Raw genomic sequence first — 10,951 nt, 5'->3', positions numbered from 1 at the left:
AAATATGTAGTCTAAGTGAGATACAACCAACTGAACACAACTGAAGAAATATGTTACTAGAGACTTAGAGAGAACTGAATAAACCAAGACATAAACCATATTAGTTAAAAGAAAGATTCAGTATTGCAGACCTTTAAATTATCCCCCAAATAATATTTAAAAATATATAAAAACAGTGCAATCCAAGTAAAATTGCAAGCAAAACTTTCATGGAACAAAGAATTTGATTCTAAAATTCATTAAAAAAGTGATGTACCAAAATACCTTTGTCAGTTTTGAAAAAGAACAGGACAACATTCATACCAACCATCAAAATTCACTATAAGAATTTAATAATTGAAACAGTGTATTTGTCATAAATGTCTAAGCAAATAAAAGAAAATAGGTAGTTGGCAATTTAGTACAAGGCAAGTTGACACTTCAAATAGAGGGAAAAGGACAAACTATAAAAAGTAATGGGGGGACTGGGGATGTGGCTCAAGCGGTAGCGCACTCGCCTGGCATGCCTGTGGCCCAGGTTCCATCCTCTGCACCACATACAAACAAAGATGTTGTGTCCACTGAAAAACTAAAAAATAAATATTAAAAAAATTCTCTCTCTCTCTCTCTCTCTCTCTCTCTCTCTCTCTCTCTCTCTCTCTCTCTCTCTCTCTCTCTCTCTTAAAAAAAAAAGTAATGGGGACAGTGGGATGTCATCAATTTGACACATAAATATTTGAATCATCTATACAGAAGCAAATTCAGTAACTAAGGATAAAAGACAAATATCAAGCTGAGAAAAAAAACTTCAACATAAAAACAAAATATTAACTCTCACATAAAGAATTCTACATCCTTATGCTAAGTAAATATATGCTGACATAAATGGTATGACTCTACTTTGTATACAACCAGAGATATGAAAAATTGTACTCTATTTGTGTAATATGAATTTTAATGCATTCTGCTGTCATATATAACAAATTAAAATTTAAAAATAAATTTTAAAAAGTTAAAAAAGAATTCTACAAATCAAAAATAAAAGAATTAATAACCCAGTACTTAAAAGATCAAATAATATAACAAATTAATCACAGAAAGAGATACAAAAGTTTCACCAATGTATGTCTAACAAGAAAATGCAAATTAAAAAAATTGCCTAAAATTGACAAGGTTGATAATCTATTTTGGATAAAGTATGAGGAAACAACCACAGTAAAACTGGCTGATGGAAGTGCACCTAATAACCTATTTTCTTGGCTAAAGGCAATGTAAAAGTGAAACTTGTGTATATATTTTATCCAGAAAATCCAATATTGAGTTTATACCATTAAAACACAACAGGAATAAAAGTGTATTGATTGCAATGTTTTATAATAGTGGAAAATTGGCAAAAAATAAAGATTCATCAGTAGGTTACTCAAAAATTAGTATGTTTATAAGGTGCTATGTAGCTTCTCTAAAAAGAATGCAATAGTTATGTATTTGTAGTTCTCAACTAGGGCCAGTTTCACCCCTCATTCTAGGAATCCTTCAACAATACCTGGAGACATTTTTGGTTGGGATAATCTGTGCTGCTAACATACAAATTTGGTGAGTAGGTGCCAAAGATGCTAATAAATACTTTCCAATCCTGGACAGCTCCACAGAAGATTGTCAGACTCTTAAGTCAGTAGTGCCAAGTTTAAGAAAATGTGTTCTATGTGAACAAAGAAAGATGTCTATGATGTATGACAGGAAATGAGCCAAATTCATGAACAGTAAATTTACTATGGTCCAAATATTTGTAAATATTCTATCTCAGCAGTAATAATAATTAATGCATTGAATATTAAGCTCAAAAGAAGGTCTAAAAGAATATATAACCCATCTGGTAAAAGAAATATGCTCCATGTCTTGCCTGCAATTAGATTCTGAATCTCTTTCTATCTTTGGGTTCCTGACCAGATAGATGCAGAGGGTAAGATGAAAATTAAAAACTGATAAAAAAGTGAAAATAATAAATCATCCAAAAGTAACAAATATTTATAATGAAAAGTATAAAACACTAATATAAGAAGTTAGAGAGGACACAAAAAAATAAAAAGACATCCATATCCATAGATTGAAAGTATTAACCATTTTAAAAGATTTATATTACCCAAAGTGATCTTAGAGTCAATACAATCTCTTTCAAAAATTAGTATGTTTATAAGGTGCTATTTCTTCACAGAAATAGAAAAAAAATTCCTAAAACACATAGGATATCACAAAAGATCCTGAATAGTCAAAGCAATCCTAAGCAAAAGAATAAAGCTGGAGACATCTAATACCTAACTTCAAAATCAACTACAAAGTCATAATAAGTAAAACAGCATGGCGCTGGCATAAAATCTGACTCATAGATCAATGGAACAGAATAGAGAACCCAGAAATAAATCCACATAATTACAGCCAACTGATTTTCTACAAAGACTTCAGAAACACATGTTGGAAAAAGGAAAGTTTCTTCAATAAAATGGTACTAAGAAAACTGGATATTCATAAGCAGAAGAATAAATCTAGATCACTCCCAGCCTGTTCAAAAGTTAATTCAATTCAAAATGGATTATAGACCCAAGACTATGAAATACTTTTTTAAAAACAACAATATATGGGATTCAAAATGAACCCCACTACTATCTATAACTATAAGACACTAATAAAAAAAATCTTCTAAAAAAAGAAAATGGTAAATGCTTCAGGACATTGGTGCTGGAAACATTTTTTTTTCTTTTTCTTTTTTTTTGTTTGTTTTTTCCCATATTTCTGTTGGTGCATTTTATATAAGAGTTGGATTTACACATGCACACAGTATAACAATCATAATTTGGTCCAAATCATTCCCTCAGTATTTCCTCTTTCTTTCCCCTCCTCCTTCCCCATCGTCCTTTCATCTACTCTCCTGCTCTCCCTTCAATTTTCATGAAGTCACCCCACTTATTTTTCCTTTTTCCTATCTAGCTTCCAAATATGAGAGAAAACATAAAACCCTTGACTTTCTGAGTTAGTGCTGGCAAAGATTTTTCAGGTGACCCCCCCCAAAAAAAAACAAGTAACAAAAGCAAAATTTGAAAAAAGAGATGAGAACCCAAATTTGAAGAAAAAAATAATGTTTCCACATAGCAAAGGCAACAACAGAGTTAATTAACCTACAGAATGGAAATAAATATTTACAAACTCTTAATTGGACAAGGAATTAATATCCAGAATATATAAGAGTATCAATTCAAAAGAAAAACAAAACAGATTTTAAAATGTTCAAATGATCTGAACAGACATTTCTCAAAAGAAAATATACAAAGAGCAAATAAGTCTATGAAAAAAATGTTCAACACAACTAATCATCAGGGAAATGCAAATCAAAACCACAGTAAAATATTATCTCAACCCAGTTAGAACTACTATCATCAAAAAGACAAAAAAAAAATGCTGGCAGGAATGCAGAGAAAGGAGAATTCTCATATACACTCCACTGGAATGTGGGTTAGTATAGCCATTATGGAAAATGGTGAGGTTTCCTCAAAAAAATTAAAAATGGAATTACCATATTATCTAGAAATTGCTCTACTGAGTCTTATCTAAAGACAAGAAAATATGTTGAAACAGGTGCACTACCGTGTTTATTGCAGCACCATTACCAACAGCCAAGATGTGAAATCAATATACATGTTGATCAACAGGTTAATGGATAAAGAATGAATGCACTCGATACAATACTGTTCAGCTATTAAAAAAAAATGAACATGCACTGTGGCAGTGTAGATGGAACTGGAGGACATTTTGCAAAGTGAAATAAGCCAGCCATAGAAAAGCAAATGCCACATGTTTTCACTTATGTGCAAACTAAAACTGTTGATTTCTAGAAGTTGACAGCCTAATAGTGATAGAATACCAGAGATCAAGAAGGCAGTGACAGATTGGGAGGAGAGGATGGTGACCCCAGGGCTAATGGGTATGGAAGTGCATTTGGATAGGAAGAATAATTTCTAAGATCCTATAGCAAAATAGGATAACCAATGTTTTAGTCACTATTTCCTTACTGTAACTAAAAGATGTGACTAGAACTATTGTAGAAAAGGAAAGTTTTATTTGAGGGCTCATGGTTTCAGAGATCTTAGTCCACAGAAGTCCCGCTGGAGGTGAGGCTGAACATCATGGCAGGAGAGTGTTGCAGAAGGAAACAGCTCACATCATGGTGATCAGAAAGTTGAGACAGACTCCACTCTCCAGATACAAAATATATGTAACCCATAGCCACAATTAACCATTTCCTCCAGCCACACCCCACAAGCCTCCAGTTATCACTCAGTTAGTACCATCAGGGATTAATTCACTGATTAGGTTAGGACTCTCACAACCCAACATTTCTCCTCTGATCCTTCTTGCGTTGTCTCACACATGAGCTTTTGAGGGACACTTCATATCCAAACCATAAAAACTATGATTGACAACATTTCATTGACTATTTTAAAACAGCCAGAAAAGAGGATTTTAAATGTTCACCAAAAAAAGAAATGATAAATGTTTGATGTGACGAATATACCAATTAACTTGATCTGATCATTATACATTTGTATACATGCATTGAAATGTCATGTGGTACCCCACAAATATGCACAATTATTGTTTCAATTAAAATTTTTAAGAAAAAAGTAGCAAATTCCTGATATAAAATCTGACAAACTATATGAATGTGAAAGTTATGCCAATCTCTCTAATAAGTATATATTTTAAATAATTTTAAATAAAGTGAGCACAGTGAATTCAATGATTCATTTAGTCCAAATAAAAATATGTCAAGTCAAACTCAGGGCAATGCTTTAAAAATGACTAAATTGGTTTTATTCAAAGAATATAAGAGTGATTTAACATGAGGAGATAAATTAATGTAATTTATCACATATTAAAACTTAACTAAGAAAAACTATGTCCTTTTAAACAAGTATAGAAAAGATATTTGGTAAAATTCAACATTCGGTCCTTGCTTTTAAAAAATGTGGGGGATAGGAATAGGAAAGTCAGTAGAAAAATCTGATATAACTTTTCTATGTACATATATGACTGCACCAAAATGAATCTCTCAACATCCTGTATGTCCACAAGACTGGGATTCTAATTATAATAAGATATATCCCATACTTGTATAAATATATCAAAATAGATCCTGCTGTCACATATAACTAAAAAGAACAAATAAAAATATAAGAGAGAAAAAATGTAAGCCTATTAGTGAAGTAGATCACAAAAGAAAACCTAGTGAAATACCACACTGTCAGAAACATTCAATATGTATCAAATGATTGAATAAATAGGACTTCTTTCATTTGATTAGGGATATTTACCCTACACCCAGAGCATTTTTTTTTCACTTAATAGTCTAATCTCAGAAGCATTTCTTTATCAGGAATTAGATATAAATGTCTCACTCTAGTTATGTAACTCTGAAATTAGATAAGGGGGAAAAAAACAAAAGGCATAAATACCTATTTAGAAAGAGAAGACAATGACTGTAAATGGCACATGGACTGCTTGTCCCTATTCTCAACTTTTAGACTATCCTCAATATCTCCTCTGTCTCTCTTCTATCAGTGCCTGGGCCCCCCAATAGCAGCACCACCACCAGTACCCACACCCAGAAAAAAAGCTATTGGCCCTTCAGTATTTAAAAGGCAAATCTTTAATGCCATTTTCATTTGTAGTATCTTATCATTGACTTTCCATCAGTGTCCCCAAAATTGCCACACTCTCTTTCTCTGGGATATCATATGCCCTTTCTGTCTCACTTTAGCCATTTCTCCCCTGCACTGAACAACCTAACATGCAGATCATTTTAAACAAACAATGCAAAGACCCTACTATTCAACCCAGTAGTAATAGGTAAGTCTTCCTGACTGATCCCCAAAGTGCAAGTCTCTATTTTATCTTTACACAATTATCTGCAGTCCTGAGTAGTTTCTATTTTATACCATGAATTGTACCAAGTTCATGATTTTGAAATTAATTCTTTTTTAAAAAAGAAAGAGTGACAGAGAATTATTTTAATATTTATTTTCTATTTTTGGAGGACACAACATCTTTGTGTGTGGTGCTGAGGATCGAACCCGGGCCGCACACATGCCAGGCGAGCACGCTACGGCTTGAGCCACATCCCCAGCCCCTAACTAATTCTTTAATATCAATGGGTCTACTTTCCACTGGAAGACAATAACAGTATAGTATAGTTTTTAAAAAGTTTGAGAACTGATGCCTTAAGTAATTCTTAGCTTTTACATCTCATTGTTCCCCAGGATATAATCTGAAGCACTAACATTATTAAAATCGAACAAAAGTGGGATGATTTTAAGCATATTGGAAAGGGTTAAGGATACAATTTCTAGTTGATCATAGAGCAAGTGAATTAAGACTATGTTAATCTATCATTTTAAAGGGTTTTAATGCATTTTGCTATTAGTTTGAGTTCAAAATCTTCTATTAGTTTACCAAATGTTTTACATTCCCTGTACAAAAAAAGCAAAAATATTTGGGAGCTTAATAAGCCTTTTGAAGCTGCATCTATCTTAAATGTGGTTTTATTTTGAGAAACAATAAAGCTGACCCATGCCATCAGGAATTCAATTAGACTTTTTCACAGTAACAGTTTCTTATTTAGTGGTGCAATCACCCATAAAATGGAGTCCTTTCAGAGTTTACTGAGCCATTTTTTAATTGTTTTCCCTTAAAGTCAAACTGAAGACTGTTTCAAGAAGAAAAAATGATCTATCTTCCTGTGCATGTACAAATGGTTGAACTCATACAACACATTTACAGCCAAAGGACTCTATTTGGCCTCTCATTTATTTAAAAACTGTGCTTATAGTTCTAAATATTCTATAACAAAATATATCTACATATACAACTATACATATATAAGGATATGCATACCTATGCAAGTATATAAATGTATGAATAGTCTGAAAGATATTTTGATATCCTAGTGATGATACTATTTCATATTCTTATGAATAATTTTTCAAAAAAAAGATAAAAATATTTCCCTATGTTATTACTATGGAATTATGATGCCTCAACATGATTGATTGAAATAAGCCCTTAGGAATATCAACTATTTAAATTATGTCAATGCTTGGATATATATTTACAAAATTTGGAGAGTATAAAAAGCAATACAGGGGGATGGGGCTGGGTCTCAGCAGTATAGCACATCTGCCTAGCATGTGTGAAGCACTGGGTTCGATTCTCAGAACCACATATAAATTTTTTTTTAAAAAAAAGTCTATCAACAACTAAAAAATAAAAATTTAAATTAAAAAAAGTAATATATCACATAGTTCAGTCAAAAGACAAAATTAAAACAAACTTAAAGATTTAATTGACTTTTATTTCTGATTTACGAATTGGAGCAACCTCCATCCCACAAAATAGAATAAGAAGTGCCACAGAGCAATATAGTAGAATTGTGGATTTTATAGAAAATGGGACAAACAGAAAAAATGATTGGTTAACATTAGATTATTTTCTTGTCAGATTTAAAGTAAAGAAGACTTCCATATTACACTCACTCAGGCAGAGTAGAATCTACTTTTTCAGGAAAAACTGTCAGTTTGGGGAATCTATATGCTTCCTTCCTTAAAACTTAAGTTTGATTATGTGTCACTTAACATGAATGACTCCATTTTGGTTCGGTCCGGTCTGTCGGGGCCTAGTGCAGGTAGTCAATCTGAAACATCAGACTACATAATTTAGTTTAAAAGTAACCACATTCTTGTATTAGTCAGCTTTCCATCATTATAGTCACAAAATACCTGGGATAATCAATTCATGAAAAGTTTATTTTGCTCATAGTCTTAGAGATCCAGTCCATAATTTGTGGCCCCATTGTTCAATGAGGCAGCACATCCTGGCAGAAATGTGTGGTAGAAATGTATGGAACAAAATCCCTAACCTCATTGCCAGGAAGCAACAAGAGAATAGGAAGGTGCTGGGGTCCTTCAATCCCATTCAAGGGCACTCACATAATGACCTAAGGACCTCCAATAAGGCCTCAACTACCAAAGGTTTCGTGTCCTCCAAGTAGTACATCCTGGGGACCAAATATTTAATACGTGGGCCTTTGGGGAACATCTAAGATCCAAACTACAGCAATACTTAAAACCCAATCATGTAAATTTAAGGTGGGAAGTGTTCCTCCTGGATGTGGTGGGACTAGCTTCAGCCAGAAACGAAGGTCTGAATTTCCATCTGTGTAACTAGGGTAAGACACTCAAGATCCTGAGCCTCTTTGGCAGATTTGGTTTCCTCAGCCACATCCTCCAGGTCCCAACTTCTACTAGCAACAGGTGGCTAAATCACCTTGGGACAGGGCTACCAGAGACCCATTCACCAAATCATTGCACAGAGCCTTACTCCTGCTGCTTCAACATTCGAAGAACACTGCTTTAACTGTCTTCCTATCTCTTCAGGTGCATACATACAGGCTGCATCCTTATCTCTCAAGGTTTTCAAAATACAGAAAAAAAAAAACATTTGACATTTTCCACTCAAATCCTCTGTCAAACATCAGTCATCCTATCTTCTCCAGAATAGATAATCTAAGTTCTTTCAAGCATTTGTTATACTTACTTGAGCATACAGTATAGTATTCTGGGAATTGTCCTATCAGACAATTTTCTGGTCCTTGTTTTCTAGAAGAATAACTAATAACACTTTGTCAAATATAAAGTTCAAAAATTAAGAGATCCGTGCTCGCTTCGGCAGCACATATACTAAAATTGGAACGATACAGAGAAGATTAGCATGGCCCCTGCGCAAGGATGACACGCAAATTCGTGAAGCGTTCCATATTTTTAGCAGGAGTGGCCATACTCATGTCAAATAAAATCAACTTCAAACCTAAGTTAATTAAGAAGGATAAAGAAGGACACTATATACTGTTAAAAGGGACCATCCACCAACAAGACATAACAATTATCAATTTGTATGCACCAAACAATGGAGCTGCAATCTACATAAAACAAACTCTCCTCAAGTTCAAGAGTCAAATAGACCATAACACAATAATTACGGGTGACTTCAACACACCGCTTTCGCCATTAGACAGATCCTCTAGACAAAAACTGAATAAAGAAACTATAGAACTCAACAGCACAATCAATAACCTAGACCTAACTGACATATATAGAATATACCAACCATCATCAAGTGGACACACGTTCTTCTCAGCAGCACATGGATCCTACTCAAAAATAGACCATATATTATGCCATAAGGCAAATCTTAGTAAATATAAAAGTGTGGAGATAATACCATGCACCATATCTGACCATAATAGAATGAAATTGGAAATCAATGATAAAAAAAGGAAGGAAAAATCCTACACCACATGGAAAATGAACAATATGTTATTGAATGATCAATGGGTTACAGAAGACATAAAGGAAGAGATAAAAAAATTCTTAGAGTCAAATGATAATACAGACACAACATACCGGAATCTATGTGACACAATGAAAGCAGTTTTAAGAGGGAAATTCATATCCTGGAGTTCTTTCATCAAAAAAAGAAAAAACCAACAAATAAATGAACTCACACTACACCTCAAAAACCTAGAAAAGGAAGAACAAAACAACAGCAATTGTAGTAGAAGACAAGAAATAATTAAAATTAGAGCAGAAATAAACGAAATTGAAACAAAAAAAAAAACCATTGAAAAAATTGATAAAACTAAAAGTTGGTTCTTTGAAAAAATAAATAAGATAGACAAGCCCTTAGCTATGCTAACAAAAAGAAGAAGAGAGAGAACTCAAATTACTAATATACAGGATGAAAAAGGCAATATCACAACAGACACTACAGAAATACAGAAGATAATTAGAAAGTATTTTGAAACCCTATATTCTAATAAAATAGAAGATAGCGAGGATATCGATAAATTTCTTAAGGCATATGATTTGCCTAGATTGAGACAGGAAGACACACACAATTTAAACAGACCAATAACAAAGGAAGAAATGGAAGAAGCCATCAAAAGACTACCAACCAAGAAAAGCCCTGGACCTGATGGGTTTACAGCGGAGTTCTACAAAACCTTCAAAGAAGAACTAATACCAATACTTTTCAAGCTATTTCAAGAAATAGAAAAAGAAGGAGCTCTTCCAAATTCATTCTATGAGGCCAACATCACCCTGATCCCAAAACCAGACAAAGACACTTCAAAGAAAGAAAACTACAGACCAATATCTCTAATGAACTTAGATGCAAAAATTCTCAATAAAATTCTGGCGAATCGAATACAAAAACATATCAGAAAACTTGTGCACCATGATCAAGTAGGATTCATCCCTGGGATGCAAGGCTGGTTCAATATACGGAAATCAATACATGCTATTCACCACATCAATAGGCTCAAAGACAAGAACCATATGATCATCTCGATAAATGCAGAAAAAGCATTTGACAAAATACAACATCCCTTTATGTTCAAAACATTAGAAAAACTAGGGATATCAGGAACTTACCTCAACATTGTAAAAGCTATATATGCTAAACCTCAGGCTAGCATCATCCTAAACGGAGAAAAACTGAAGGCATTCCCTCTAAAATCTGGAACAAGACAGGGATGTCCTCTATCACCACTTCTATTCAATTTAGTTCTCGAAGTACTAGCCAGAGCAATTAGACAGACAAAAGAAATTAAAGGCATAAAAATAGGAAAAGAAGAAATTAAAATATCGCTATTTGCAGATGACATGATAATTTACTTAACAGACCCAAAAGGATCTACAAAGAAGCTGCTAGAGTTAATAAATGAATTCAGCAAAGTGGCAGGATATAAAATCAACACACGCAAATCAAAGGCATTCCTGTATATCAGCAACAAAACCTCTGAAATGGAAATAAGGAAAACCACTCCATTCACAATATCCTCAAAGAAAATAAGATACTTGGGAATCAA

At 33.4% G+C, this 10,951-nt stretch overlaps 1 non-coding gene across 1 annotated transcript; it reads left to right on the top strand.

Annotated features, from left to right (window-relative positions):
• Positions 1-8,738: 8,738 nt before the first annotated feature.
• Positions 8,739-8,845, top strand: LOC144367864 (U6 spliceosomal RNA). The gene has a single exon (XR_013427416.1). It is a non-coding gene; the product is annotated as a U6 spliceosomal RNA (small nuclear RNA).
• Positions 8,846-10,951: the final 2,106 nt, after the last annotated feature.

This window comes from Ictidomys tridecemlineatus, chromosome 1, assembly GCF_052094955.1.
Source record: "Ictidomys tridecemlineatus isolate mIctTri1 chromosome 1, mIctTri1.hap1, whole genome shotgun sequence".
In the NCBI taxonomy this organism is placed as follows: Eukaryota; Metazoa; Chordata; class Mammalia; order Rodentia; family Sciuridae; genus Ictidomys; species Ictidomys tridecemlineatus.
This window is presented reverse-complemented; position numbering and strand designations above follow the sequence as displayed.